Source organism: Capra hircus, chromosome 3 (assembly GCF_001704415.2).
Source record: "Capra hircus breed San Clemente chromosome 3, ASM170441v1, whole genome shotgun sequence".
Lineage (NCBI taxonomy): Eukaryota > Metazoa > Chordata > Mammalia > Artiodactyla > Bovidae > Capra > Capra hircus.
The window spans coordinates 67,407,728-67,419,355 of record NC_030810.1 but is presented as its reverse complement, the minus strand read 5'-3'; positions in this window follow the sequence as shown (position 1 = coordinate 67,419,355).

Below are 11,628 nucleotides of genomic sequence, written 5' to 3'. Positions count from 1 at the left end.
CTCACCACTGCATCTCCATTATCAGCATAGGTCTGCGGAATTGCCACAGCAGAAAAGAGAGAAGGACGTGGGCACAGAGCATTTGGCTCACAAATTATCAGCCAAGTCAAACCATATGGCTTCACCGAACTTCCAGAAGTTGAGAAGGTGCAAACCTCTCATATGCTCGGAAATACAGAAACAGATACTATTGGAGAGCAAGAATGCCTCCTATAATGACAGTGCTCGAGACAGGGTGTGGCAGGGGACTGGAGCTCTGTAAGGGCACATGGCAGGAGGGGGCTGTCAAGATTTGAGTCAAAGAAAGCTTGCTGGGAGACATAGCGTTTAAGCTGAGACCCAAAAGATGAACAGAATGTATTAAGTTAAATAAATGGCGAAAGGTGAGAGTCCTAGGCAGGAACCATTCATACAAAGAAACCCTGCTAGTGCTACAAAAGTCGCATATACAACACAGATGTCAACAGTGAGATAAAAGAGCTGGAGCTGGAGAAAACAATAAAAAGCCAACACACACACACACTTTTATTAATCACAGTCAGTTACAAAAAATAGAGAGGTGAAGATGGGTTTCTCTGACATTTCAATGGTAGTGCCTGCCCCCATCACCCTCTAGAGAAAGACAAGAACACTGACATGCTAAAGAATTCCACAGTTTCAGGACCAACATCCCTGGAGTTCACGGACAGGGACAAAGCTACTTCCCTAGCAACTGGGCCCAAAATAGAGAATTAAGTTCATTCTGTATCCCAACCTATTTCCCCTAAGAAACCCTCACCCTCAAAGCACCCTCTCTACTCTACTATTATACCCAACCTCATATGGTTACTGAGAGTATCAAGCAGCTTAAAATTAATAGTTGCTTGTCACATAGCTTCAGCTATTACTGTGTGATCCACATTGAATGAGGCACTCTTCTTCAGCTGCTTCTTCTGCTAATACTTCTGCTAAGTCGCTTCAGTCGTGTCCGACTCTGTGCAACTCCAGCAGCCCACCAGGCTCCTCTGTCCCTGGGATTCTCCAGGCAAGAATACTGGAGTGGGTTGCCATTTTCTTCAGCTACATACCTTCAAACCTCCCCAGTAATAAGAACTATGAATTCCATTTTGCAGATGAGAAAACTATGAATGATGGCATAATACTCCCAAGGATGCACAGCCAATAGTGATAGAAGCAGATTAAAACTAGGATAGTCTTAATTAACCTTGGCTAAATTTGTGTTTAACTGTACTGTCAACAGAAGGAGAACTGGCAAGTTCATTTGGAATAAGTATGATACTATATTTGACTGAAATTTTCTTCATACAGGTACATACATATTAAGTACAAACCATGAACCAATCATAAAGCTTAATCAACACTGTTAATGATGGTGACCCTCTGGCATAGACATCAAAGTTACATGGCTTAAGTCTTCTGGTTTAATTTTAAAGTGTTCTCATACTTTTACGACCCCTTCAAATTTTCTTAGCTGGCTGGAAGCAACTTAACTCTCAGAATCACATATCTCTTTCACTCATCTGAACACACTTGTTAGTGCAGATTAGAACTTGTTAAAGATTAATTCTTAAAGCATCCTCAAGCTTCCTTTTCCAACAAAGGAAACATCAATTATAGGCTCACACATAAACTTTGCCCCTTTCTTGAATACTTGCTGCCCTTTATAAATCTTAGATTTCTTCCCCTTGAGTATTCTTTCAAAGGAGAGATTTTATTGCCTCCAGGGGTTGTTAAACTGATTGCAATACTGCCTATTTAGAGCAGTTCAGTGGGAATTACGCTGGTTCAATGCTGTCAGACCTAGAATATAGCTGTCAAATAGCATTACAAGTAAAACACCCTTGATAAGAAATAATGACCAAATGTCAATCTGTTTTTCACTACCCTTACTACAGGCTTCTCCTGACACACAAAAAAGCAATGTTTTACACATTATAGTAATAGCACATTCCTGATATTTCAGTTAAAATTCTAGTAGTGTTTTCAAGGACAAAAAAAAATGTTCTGGATGTAATCTGGGCTCGAAAATTGATGGAAACACATTCTTTCCTTTTTAATGAAGTATTTGGCAATCTGTTTCAAAATGAACAAATTTGTTAGTGTGTAAATGAAAGATTGTCTTAAAACCATTCTTAAGATTAATATTCATTCTTTCCACTAATATCATTGACCTCTGTGAGTTTGGTGTTATGCTAGACATTAAGGTACAAACATATGGTCCCTTGTGAGCCACTCAAAGTAGTCTGTATTTAATCCTGCAGACAACTGAAGGAAAGATTTTAGATATGATCAGATTTGATCTCTAGAAAGAATAATTTGGCTCCAGCACCTTTTCTCTCTAACCTTCTGTTCTTTTTCTTTATAGCACTGATTACAATTCATAACCATAGATCGGTTTACACCCAACTTCCCATTAAATTACACGTCCATGAAATCAGGTATAGTGTCTACTTTGTTTGCTATAATAGACTCAGAGCCTAATACACTGCCTGGTTATTATTTGCAGGATTAAATGAATGAACAGATAAATTTATTGAAGGGAGTGACACTGTATTTTAAAAGATAAATAAGATCACTGAGATTTATAGACAGCTCATGGGAACCTAAATCAAGGCAGTGATGTTGTTGGCAAAATAGGACTTGGTGGTCTATTTAATGTAAATGTCATAGGAAAGTGTCTAGAATAACGCAGAAGTTTCTAAGTAGGCTAAGTGAATGTTGATACCCTCAAATAGAAAAAGAGGTTTGTGTGTGTGTTCAGTCATGTCTGACTCTTTGCTACTCCATGGACTGTAGCCTTCCAGGTACCTATGGAGTCTTCCAGGGAGGAATACTTGAGTAGATTGCCATTCCTTTCTCCAGGGAATCTTCCTGACATGGGGATCAAACCCACATCTCTTGCATCTCCTGCAGAGGCAGGTGGATTCGTTACTACTGCACCACCTGAGATTTAAGAGTAAATGACCACTCATCAGCTATCCCTTGATGCAATATATTTCTAAATTTTTAGCATTATAGAAGGTGCAGAGGAGACAAATAGGATATATTATGTGACCCCATAAGAGGTGCTTATTATATAATCATTTTAAAAGAATTTTTTTTTAATAAATGATAATGATTTCAGTGATTTGACTCATTTAATTAATTAATGATCTAGTATCACAGTGATTATCAACAATTAATCTTTGCCCTCTCCCACTACCATGCTTTCCATCAAGGAAAATTATTTTTTAGAGGATAGAAGAATAGAGCATCAGTCCACCAATAATGTCAAATCATTTCCTTTTTCTGAAAAGGTTATTATATCAGTACAACTGAAGAAAATCACAAAGTCCTAGATCTCATCCTACTGCTCAAAAACCTTTAATGGATCCCCTATTGAATTTAAAATTACATTCAAGCAGCTTTGCAATGCCAGCCTCTGTAATTTAAATCCTACCTGCCTTTCTAATTTAGCTCACATGCATGACTGATGTTACCCTCAGAAGCATTTCTGGAGGTTTTTTTTTTTTCTTTCCATCATGAGAAAATTCATCTCATTACACTGTGGCCATGCTTTCTGTCTTTGACCACAATAGTCTGTTTGCTATTTCACCAGACCTGTTTCTTAAGGAACTTTGCTATTTCTCAATTAAACTTACCTCCCCTAAAAGGAAGATTTTTCCCTTACTGAAAACATCATTATGATGATTAATTTTATGTGTCAACTTGACTAATATAATTACCAACAACAATGAAATGTGCAACAGCATTCAGAGGAAATTCTGAAAGACATGTTCTGTAAATAATGTAAGGATAACATCCTTAGAAAATGTGTCTGCATTTCCAAGGTGACCATTTTGAAGGGACTCATATGCAGTGAAGGTTTCCAATTGGGTTTTTAAAGTCTTCATTTTCTTTTTTACAAAGCTTACATTAATTAACAGGTTTCCCCGGTGGCACTAGTGGTAAAGAATTCACGCCAGTGTAGGAGACATGAGATGTGAGCTTGATCCCTGGGTCAGGAAGATTCCCCTGGAGGAGGACATGGCAACCCACTCTAGTATTCTTGCCTGGAGAATCCCATGGATGGAAGAGCCTGGCAGGCTACAGTCCATATGGTCACAAAGAGTTGGACACAACTTAAGTGACTTACATGCATGCACATTAATTAATACAGATGGTTGGCTCCAGTTTGATGAATTCTTCCTTTTCCCATTTGAACCAGTTTTACATTTTTAAGGTGCTTTTCAAATAGTTAAACTACAAATAACAAAATTAATATATTAAGTAAAAGATTTTAATGTGTTCAATATTCTCTGTAAGCAAGCATATAGAACAGAACAAAAAAGCTTTGTTATGATTCTTACAGATTTTTTTTCATCTGAATGTTAACCAAGAAATTGGTTTTAACTCTTTGATGTTATTGCTAAATTTATTTTCCAAAATCAAAACTAAAATTGCTAAATATTACTAAGTTTTTATATTTTATTATATTTAGTCCAAAGATAAGAGCATTTCCAAATAACAATAGTAATTTTAACAGTAAAATAAGGTATAAAATATAGACTACTTTGCTGTGTGTTAAGGTTAATGCTGTTGCCTTAAAGAAAAAAACAATGTCAGGTTTCAGTCATGTTTCCTAGTCCACGTCCACGTTTCCTAGTCCAGACAGTCGAAATTTCCTGCTCATTTCAATCAGAAGAGCAACAGATATAAAGTCCTGATGATTTTTAAAAATAAAAGCTTTTAAACATGATTTTGGGACCCACATGGACTGCCAGGGTCCTCGGTCCAGGGGATTTTCTAGGCAAGAATACTAAAGTGGGTTGCCATGCCCTCCTCCAGGGGATCTTCCCAACTCAGGGATCCAACCTGTGTCTCTTGCATCTCCTGCATTGGTGGTCGGATTCTTTACTGCTGTGCCACCTGGGAAGCCCCACATAAAATAATGTTATGAATGATTAAAGCCAAATATTTCCATTTTCACAGGAAAAAACAGTTTCCAGATCAGTGTGTTTTTAATGGCCCTCCTGAGTTCCCCCTCAGGTTTCCCTGATAGCTCAGTTGGTAAAGAATCTGCCTGTAATCCGGGAGACCCCAGTTTGATTCCTGGGTCAGGAATATCCAATGGAGAAGGAATAGGCTACCCACTTCAGTATTTTGGGGCTTCCCTTGTGGCTCAGCTGGTAAAGAATCTCTCTGCAATGTGGGAGACCTGGGTTCAATCCCTGGGTTGGGAAGATCCTCTGGAGATGGGAAAGGCTACCCACTCCAGCATAGTCCATGGGGTCGCAAAGAGTCCAACACGACTGAGGGACTCTCACTTGAGTTCCCCTCACAACTGCTTTAAGTTGTCTGTCTTCTCAGTTTGGTTGTGTTGACTCCGTTACAACTCAATGGGTGCAGACCACTAGAGCCCCAGTGGTCTTTTTCTAACCTCTAGTCAACAGCCTTCCCTTCTCCACACCTTTGTACTCTTAAGCACAAAGCTTGTAAATGATCCCTTCCCCTGAAGTTTTTGGATGTCAGATATTGGAAGTCCTTGTCTCCTCTCTCCTAATGTATATACCTGTGAGCCTGTCCTTTCCATCCACTCTGCGGCTAACTCACCCCACCATGCTCCCCCTTTCATTCCATCCTACTCTGTCTGAGACCTCACAACCTCAGTCACGCTCCCTCTTGTCTCCTCTCAGTCTTGACCTTTCCAACAGATCCTTCATGGCAACTTACAGGCACTCATGCTTTTCTTCATGGTTTTCTTCTTGATACTGTTAATCCCTTCATCTATCACTTCTTTCCCTTGACTGCCCAAAATCAGTCTTCTTAGCTATTTTCACGTCCTCAGTTGGAGTCACTTCACAATTCATCGCAATCTGGCTTCTGCCTCCACCCACAGATTATTCCTCCTTTCTCAGAATTTCTGAATCTTATTATTGGATGATAGAGCCTTTTGGCAGTCTGATGAAGTTTATGGACTTCTCAGAATATTTTTCTTAAAACATAAAATAAAATATTTGGAATTGCAAAGGAAATCAATTTATTGAAATACAGTTATAAAAATATTTTTCCATTTGTGACATAGTAATATGTGTACTGCTTTATTAAGGCACTAAATGAAAAGTTGTCAAAGGATCTAATAACTACTATAATTTCAAAGTAATGATGAGAAATATGCAATAACTTTATGTGGCAGAAAAAATATCTATAATTTCCATTAATGAAGTTCACAGGCTATAAGTACTCTTGTGGTTTGTTATCAATAATCATGATAAGTTCTATTTGATTTCTAGTCCTACATTTCACATTTAGGTCTTTAATCCATGTTGAGTTCAATTTTGTCCATGATGTGAAATGGAGCTCCTACTATATTACAGACACAGTTGGTAGTGTTGAAATGTTGCAAACACACTGTAGTAAACAATCTATCATCTCCTGTCCAATTTATGATGCTACTATATATCCATGGATCTATCTACACTGGGCTTTTTGTTGTTGTTGTTCCCATTTTTTCCCTTTGTCTCTTCTTATGTTTGTACCACATGCTTTACTTTAAAAGCTTACACTGCACATAAAATACTATCTTACATCACACACAAATACTAACTCAAAGTCAATTAAAAATTTGAACATAAGATCGGGAACCATAAAATTCCTAGACGAAAATGTAAGTGGCAAGTTCCTTGACATCAGTCTTAGTGATGATATTTTTGGATTTGACATCAAAAGCAAAAGTGACAAAAGCAAAATCAAACAAGTGGAGCTAAATCAAAGCAAACAGCTCTGTAACGCAGAGAAAACCATGAACAAAAAGGCAACCTACTGAACAGGAGAAAATACTTTTAAATCATATATCTGATAAGGGGCTAGTATTGAAAATATGTTAACATAAAGAATCCACACAACTGGACAGCAAGAAAGAGAAGTCAGATTAAAAACGGAGAAAGAATTTGAATAGATCTTTTTCTAAAGAATACACACAGATGAACAATGGGTACATTGAAAAAGTGCTCACCATCATTAACCACCATGAACTGCAAATCAAAATCACAATGCAATCTCACTTCACACCAATTAGAATGTCTATTATCAAAAAAGACAAGAAATAACAAGTATTGGTGAGGATATGGAGAAAAGGGAACCTCTGTGTGTGTGGTAATGGAGGAAATAGTCACCATGGAAAATAATGTGGAGATTCCTCAAAAATTTAAAAATAGAAATGCCATATGATCTAGGACCCAACAATTCTATTTGTGGGTATTTATCCAAAGGAAACAAAAACACTAACTCAAAAAGATATCTGCACTCCTATGTTCATTGCAGCATTATTTACAATAGCCAAGATATAGAAACAATTTTTGTGTCCATCCATTGATGCAACCCACTCCAGTATCCTTGCCTGGAAAATCTCAAGGACAGAGGGGCCTGGAGGGCTGCAATCCTTGGGGTTTCAAAGAGTCGGGCACGACTGAGCGACTAACACTAACTATTGATGAATGGAAGAAGAAAATGTGGGGTGCATATACACATACACGCAGTGGAATACTAAAGTCATAAAAAATAATGAAACCTTGCCATTTGTGACAACATGGATGGTTTTCAAGAACATTATACTGAGTGAGATGAGTCAGAGAAAGATAGTACCATATAATCTCTCTTAAATGTGGAATCTAAGAGATGGATGTATATATGTGTGGGGGTGTGTGTGTTTAAAAAATAACAGATTAGTGGATTCAAGGTAGGGGACAAGAAATGGGTGAACTGCTTTTGTTTGTTCTTTTTAGCAAATACAGTGAATTTTTTTATCTAAAAAAAAAAAAAGAATGACCTCAGAGAGACAGACGTGGAACAAATCCCTCAGAAGCCTTAGACCCTCCCAGGCAGCTATGGCTCTGTGTTTGTTTCCTATTGCCCTTGAGAGGGACATATGTTTGTGCATTCCTCCAGGTTCACCCTTCCTGGAAGAATAATTCCATCATATCCATTAGGAAGATGATTTATTGAGGATAGTTCCTTTACAGGACTGGACAGGAAAATTAGCCTTGCAACCTGATGGTGCTTATTTCCTCCATAAAGCCCTCAAAGATGAGCCTGTGGCAATTACATTGGATTTAAACTGAACGACAGGTCCTCCTCTAATTCCTTCTGCACCCTTATCTCGTAACACACAAAGGTAATCACAGTGCCCTGGTTTGGGGTGGATGAGAGGCAGGGGCCGGAGCTCCCAGATTTCTCACAGGAAAGCTTCTAGCCAGGTCACAGATGTGCCCTGAGGGCAGGTGGGAGAAGCCAGATTATGAGCAAGGTCACAATTTCACATGCCCTTCTAACGGTAAATATGACTGCGGCTGGAAAATAATTTTCCAGGAAGGCATTTGGCAAAACATTTTGCTGCCAACTGTTGCTATCTCTGGGCTCCCCCAATAGTTCACCTGGCAAATAATCCTCCTGCAATGCAGGAGATGCAGGAGACGCATCAGTAGGAAGATCCCTGGAGGAGGAAATGGCAACCCACTCCAGTGTTCTTGCCCGAAAAATCTCACGGACAGAGGAGCCTGGTGGGCTACAGTCCAAAGGGTCACACAGAGTCACTGAGCACACACACATCGTTTTATTGCACCCTGTATTTCTTGTGAACCTCAGGGAACACTTGGTGGTTTGGTTCCCCATGAATGACAGTCAGAGGACAGCGCCTCCACACTCAAGCAGAGGGCAGTTTCCTCAAGCCCCCGGAGGTCGGTACAGAGACCCGAGATATGGTTGTTCACACCTCGTCCTGGAGAGAAGAAAACCTGTGGTCAGGGGTCTGGTTACACAGCAGCTTGGGTGGTGTTAAACTGGTCGTTCATGCAGACGCCTTCTTAAAAGAACAAGTGGGTGCAGCAGTGGTTGAGAGGAACGAGCAGCACAGAGAGGATGAGGAGGCTGAGGTTCTGGTCTTGAACCTGTCACTAAATAGCCATGTGATGTTAAGTAAGCCATTTTAGCGCAACTAAATCCCACGGATGGAGGAGCCTTGTAGGCTGCAGTCCATGGGGTTGCTAAGAGTCGGGCACGACTGAGCGACTTCACTTTCACTTTTCACTTTCATGCATTGGAGAAGGAAATGGCAACCCACTCCAGTGTTCTTGCCTGGAGAATCCCAGGGACGACGGAGCCTGGTGGGCTGCCGTCTATGGGGTTGCACAGAGTCAGACACGACTGAAGTGACTTAGCAGCAGCAGCAGCAGCATACATCCGCAGTGAGGGGTTTTGGACAGTATGACCTCAAGTAGTCATACTGAGGTTCTAGTAGTAGGTTCTTCAGATTATATCTCCTTAGCCCTAATAAAAATATATTTCAAGGCTGAAGGTTTGAAGTTGAAGAAATAATGATCTCTTCATAGGTCTGTTCTTTATGTTTGTGTTTCCACTGCTGCTTTGCAAATAGATTCATCAGTACCATCTTTCTAGGTTCCACATACATGCATTAATATACGATATTTGTCTTTCTCTTTCTGACTTACTTCGCTCTGCATAATAGGCTCTAGGTTCACCCACCTCATTAGAATTGACTCAAACGTGTCTTTATAGCAGAGTAATATTCCATTGTGTATATGTACCACAATATCTTTATCCATTCATCTGTTGATGGACATCTAGGTTGCTTCCATGTCCTAGGTATAGTAAATAGTGCTGTGATGAACACTGCAGAGGTGAGAGGGAGGTTCAAGCAGGAGGGGACATATGTATACCTATGACTGATTCATGTTGATATATGGCAGGAAACAGCATAATATTGTAAAACAACTATCCTCCATTTGAAAATAAATAAATTTTTAAAAAGAAATAGTGATCTCTCTTTAAGTAACACAAAATCAAGTTGTTTGATTCACAGTGGGAACTCTGTAGGTTGTAACCACTCTATTGTAGTTAAACAAAAAGTTGTACCTATTTGGCAGGGTTGTCAAGAGAAAAGTATGAGTTAATAAATGTAAAGTGCTATTGGAAGAAAAGTTATGACCAACCTAGATAGCATATTCAAAAGCAGAGACATTACTTTGCCGACTAAGGTCTGTCTAGTCAAGGCTATGGTTTTTCCAGTAGCCATGTATGGATGTGACAGTTGGACTGTGAAGAAGGCTGAGCACCGAAGAATTGATGCTTTTGAACTGTGGTGTTGGAGAAGACTCTTGAGAGTCCCTTGGACTGCAAGGAGATCCAACCAGTCCATTCTGAAGGAGATCAGCCCTGGGATTTCTTTGGAAGGAATGATACTAAAGCTGAAACTCCAGTACTTTGGCCACCTCATGCGAAGAGTTGACTCATTGGAAAAGACTTTGATGCTGGGAGCAATTGGGGGCAGGAGGAAAAGGGGACGACAGAGGATGAGATGGCTGGATGGCATCACTGACTCGATGGACGTGAGTCTGAGTGAACTCCGGGAGTTGGTGATGGACAGGGAGGCCTGGCATGCTGCGATTCATGGGGTCGCAAAGAGTCAGACACGACTGAGCGACTGAACTGAACTGAACTGAACTGAGACTATAGTAAGTAAATGCTGGATATTATTAACACATTTTCAAATGTAATCTCTTAGAGCAGCAAAACAGCCTCAGGATAGATCTCTGAAGACCTGGGTTCTAGATCCAGGTCTGGAATTAACTCACTATATGACCTTCCACAAATCACTTTATCTCTCTTTGGGTTAATTTCCTCACGCATAAAATGAGACGGTTGGACTATAGTTTCTCTAGGTCCTTTCTAATTGTATGATTCTAATTGTATCATGTTCTTAATTCTATATGAAAGAAAAGTTAAAACTGACATGTATTAAATGGAAATCAAGTCTCTTGTTCCATAAGCATTTACCAAGGCAGTGTTCAAAGATAAATAAAGGACACACACACACAAAATAAAGGACATATTTCACTCTGGGGGAATTCACAAGACACTGAAAGACTAAGTGGTGTGAGTTGGTCTGGACATAGGTTTTGCCACAAAAGAGTAAAAGTTGGAAGCATAGCTTGTGGCCTAGAAAAGCTATACCATAGATTCTGCTTCCAGAAATACATTAATTACAATACACACTGTACAGTTCTCTGTGAAAGAGGCAAATCCAGCCTTGGGCATCAGCCACAATGTACACTGGTCAATAGCTTCAAGTCTCTTTCACAATTTTACCTACAGTTGAGTCTTAACTGTCTTGTTGTTCAGTTGCTCAGTCATGTCCAACTCTTTGCAACCCCATGGACTGTAGCACACCAGGCTTCCCTGTCCTTCACCATCTCCCAGAGCTTGCTCAAACTCATGTCCATTGAATCAGTGATGCCACCCTCCATCACGTCCTCTGTCATCCCCTTCTCCTACTACCTTCAATCTTTCCCAGCAGCAGGGTCTTTTCTAATCATTTGGCTCTTCGCATCAGGTGGCCAAAGTATTGGAGCTTCAGCTCAGCATCAGTCCTTCTAATGAATATTCAGGATTGATTTCCTTTATGATTGACAGGTTTGATCTCCATGCAGTCCAAGAGATTCTCAAGAGTCTTCTCCAACACCACAGTTCAAAAGCATTAATTCTTTCATGCTCAGCTTTCTTTACGGTCCAACTTTCACATCCATACTCGACTACTGGAAAAACCACAGCTTGAACTATATGGACCTTTGTTGG